The following is a 4,501-nucleotide window of genomic DNA, read 5'->3' on the forward strand; positions in this document are numbered from 1 at the left end:
GGAGTGCACACACACACGCAGAACAAAAAAAACCAAATGGCCCGTTTCGCACACACACTAACAAAAACACATGCTACGACACACACGTGCACACATCATTGACGTGAACTAGCACTTCACAAACGCTCATTACCGACATACACAAATGCTAACAGGCTGTCTTTACACAACTGTGTACAGTCACACAGATGGACAAAGACAGAGGAGCAGGCGAGAGTGAGGGCACACACACACACACAGATCACTTGAAGTCACACTTTCATCCATTTTCCATCACACAGACTACAGCATGCCCCAGCAAGTAGCTCCTCTCCCCCTCTTATTTCTTTTCAACTCCTCCCATCTCCTCTCATCAACTCGTATCTCCTCTCTCCTTTCTTCCTCCCACCTCCTCTCCTCTGCTCCTCTCTACTTTACTCTCCTCCCCTCTCTTCACATCCTCTTCTCACCTTTGCTCTTCTTTCCTCTTATCTCCTCTCCTCCCATCTCCTCCTTCTTTTCTTATTTCTTCTCCTATGCTCCTCTCTTTTTTCCACTCCTCCCCTTCCCTTTGCTCTTCTCCCCTCTCCTCTCCTTCTTTTCTTCTTTCCTTCTTCCTATGCTCTTTCTTCTGTCTCTCCTCCCTCATTCACGATTGGCTTTGCTCTTCTTCTCTCCTGTCTTGGCCCCCCACCCTCCTTTGCTCTTCTTCCCTCTCCTCTCTTCTCTTTTCTACTCTCCCTCTCGCCTCCTTTTTGTCAGACCTGAGGCAAACAGGCTTGGCCCTAGGCAACGCTGAAGCCTCTTCTGTTCCTCTTTACTCTGCTCCCTCCCCACTCCCTCCCTTGCTCCATCCCTCTTTCCTGGCGAAACTCCAGTTTAAACAGAAGGCTGTGCTGGGGCAGAGAGTGGGATACAGAGAGCGGAAGAGAGAGAGAGAGAGAGGAGAAGAGAGAGAGAGAGAGAGTAGAGAGAGAGAGGAAGAGAGAAAGAGAGGAAGAGAGGAAGAGAGAGAGAGGGAGAGAGGCCAGTTTAGTGTGTGAGTGCTGCATGATTCATGTTGCCCTGTAATGAAGCCGGTCCAGTCTTTTAAGTGTTTGGTGTATAATGGAGTTTCAGGGACAGGCCTATCATTTTCTCCTAATAGTGCTTTCTCCACCGTGCGCCATGACCCCTCTCTCCCAGCCCCCGCCCCACGCACCCCCACTGTGGTAACTGCACATTACCGTGGCGTGCGCAAACACACATACACACACGCAGCGATTACCGACAGCTGCGGGAGTTTCTGAACGGCAAAAGTGGCCAATTTTCTCTCCCTTCCATTTAAACAACAAACAGGGCGTCGTGTTAAAATGGGCAAGGGAAGAGAGGAGGGAAATTGGGCTGATAAGGGTTATTGTGAATCAGAAAGAGAGTGGGTTAGCTGCTGGGAAGTAGCAGTGCGTGGCGAGCAGTGATTTTAATATTCTTGAGGTATACTTTGGGAGAGAAAGCACTCTCAACCAGAGACTGCGAAGAAGTAATGTTTGATGGATTTCAGGTTTTCGTAGAGAGGATGCACAGACGCACTGAATTTAAATCTAATACGTGTGTTCTTTTAGCTCTAATCTAAAACACAGATTTTACTTTTAAAACCAAGGGTTGACATTTTAGAAAGTGAAGGTCAATTGATCCAATCTTCTTTTTTCTAAAAAGTAGGTTTTAGGCCTTTAACTTGAATTTAGGATTAAGGTTGGAACCCTGTAATCAATGGTCCTCACAAGGATATATGTACAAGATTGTGTGTGTGCACGCGGGTGTGTGGGTAGGGCCAGTTTTACCGGAGCAGATTGTGGAGTGTGTGTACAGACCAGACCTGAGATTACTGAACAGATTGCACAGCTGGCAGGCAGCCCTCTCTCCACACACAAACAGACGTGCACACACACACGCAGAGCCAGAAAAACAAATATTGACAAGGTATTGATCCTGGGTGTATTGGTCCATATTGACAAGGCACTAATGCCAGAAATATCATTCTGGTCCACATGTTAAATCTTGAGTCGTCAAATTCCCTAATTAGCTAAGACGTATTAGTAACAAAGCAAATTCCACAGTTCAAGCAAGATCATGGAAGCCCTGGCCACCTGATACGATATGATATTACGATGATATTTTACGGTTAAAAGATAATAATCCATTTGCAATCTCTGGTAATGTTAGTTGTTAAAGTTTTACACTCAAAGTGAAGAATGGGACACATGTAAGGAACTCACTTTAAAGTTTAATAACTATAATTCATCACATTGCATTTACCCTACAAATCCCTACATTTTATGACTCTCCGCAAACACAAAAATCCTTTTAATTTTTAATAAATGCCATTTGTATGAAATTCTTATTATCTCCAGTGCCAAGTAATATGTGACATTTGCAAGAATCTAATGCAGATATAGACACAAGCAAGACATAGGAAAATAATCTGAAGAATTTGGGTCTAATATGGTTTTTCCACATGAAAATATTAAAGGACCAGTGTGTAGGATTTAATGGCATCTAGTGGTGGTGTTGCAGATTGTCACTGACTGAACACCACTTGCGTTGTGTATTTGACAACCTGGGAATGACAACAGGCTGTGAAGTGTGTAGGAGAAACTACAGTGGCAGCCAAACTTGCAGAAAACACAAAGGCCCTATCTACTGCCAGTGTTTGGTCTGTCCCTTTCTGGGCTACTGTAGAAACTGTGGTTTAACATGGTGGCCTTGATGGAAGGCATCTAGGGTAACAAAAACACAATGATTTTTAGTTTCAGGTGATTATACACTAATGAAAACATACCTATGAATATTATATTCCATTTCTGACAATAGATCCTAGAAAATGACATTTAATCCATCTCTCTCAAATAGATTACTCAAAGATTTAACTTATGGACCAGGATGTCCCCTACAGCTTCAAGTTTCCACATCACACTTGTTCAAGTTACATATTGAACCACGACTGGCTCCAAACCAGCTGTGATGTCACAAAATTTTGCTTGTACATTCAAGTGTTAAACTGTGAGCTTCAAAACTCTACACATACATCATTCTACAGAAAAATCTCAAATAAGTATGATAAAAATGAGAACAACATCTATTTGAGCGGGACTTCAATAATAGTGAATTTGATGTAATGGAAAGAGAGGAAATTATGTTTGTACACACAAATTGTACAAGCTTTCCAAAACATCAAAAGGAGTGTGCTCATCCTGTCTCTGTACTATATCTACGTTTAACCAACTTAAGACTTATTTAGAGTTACGGAATATTTTTAGGTTGTATAAAATTTAATAAACAGCTTTTATTCCTAAATTTGTGACAAGGAGAAAAAGTGAAGATACTACCACTGCACTGCTGCAGGGATGCCTATTTGTAGTCCAATCAGAAATTCTGTAAACACTGTAATACAATAAGAAAAAGAAAATTCACTTTTGTAAGTTCAAAAAGATTCTTGATGAAGCAGCTTTTACCAGTAATTTTAGGTGTTAGTTAGAGAAACATTCCTGATCATGGATTATTGCAGAAAATAAACTCTGCAGGCGCCCGGTTAGCTCAGTGGGTAGAGATGGCGACCCATGTACCCATGAGTCCTTGCTGCAGCGGCCCAGGGTTCGAATCCGACCTGCGGCCCCTTGCTGCGTGTCATCCCCTCTCTCTGCCCCCCTTTCCTGTTAGTCTTCAGCTGTCACTATAATAAAGGCAATAAAAGCCCAAAAAAATATACTTAAAAAAAAGAAAAGAAAATAAACTCTGCGGTGAACAAATGTTTCTGATACTTGGACTAGTGAGTAGATCAGTCTCACTGTGTTTTAATGTCACTAACAACCTCTGCAGTCTCATTTAGACACTTGTTACCAACCACCTTTTTTAAGACATGTAAAAGCTTCAAAACTCACAGGTATTTACTGTTGTATTTTACGTCATAGAGCTAAATGTGACAATGTTGTAAGTTTGTGTAAACCACAGACCTTATTTAAGACATCTAACCAAAAACCCACTGACTTTAAGGAGAGAGAACTGGGAGTGCTAAAATGCTAGCTCAGTTTCAGCTTTTAGGACTCATTCCTGCAGCACTCTATTTACTTTCTTTCACTTGAATTCAAAATTGAACTTTCAGCAGTTTGTTAATACAAGGCCTGGTTGCAGTTTGCAAAACAGTTTGACATCTCACCTTGGCAGGTGCCAGAAGTGATAGCTGTACGTGTGCATGCATCTGCTCATTTTTTTGCCTTATCTATCATTGTGTGCTAGTTAATGGTTACACCTCTGCACTGACTGGCCTGTGTCCTTCGACTCAAGGAGATGAAAAAAAAGTGGGGGGAGAAAAGTTTGCTTCCAGTTTTCCCATCCATGGAACACCTGCCATTCCATGCCATGCCATCCCCGACATGTGTAGCTTGGCTTTTGTTGCTGCCTTGCTGCCAGGATGCAGGGGCAGTCCTGTCTTTGTGCGTCTGCTCTTTGTTTTCCCAGAGGGCTGAGAGAGGGGACTTCTCTACGA

The sequence above is a fragment of the Morone saxatilis genome, unplaced genomic scaffold, assembly GCF_004916995.1.
Source record: "Morone saxatilis isolate NCDOM2014 unplaced genomic scaffold, NCSU_SB_2.0 Contig15, whole genome shotgun sequence".
Lineage (NCBI taxonomy): Eukaryota > Metazoa > Chordata > Actinopteri > Moronidae > Morone > Morone saxatilis.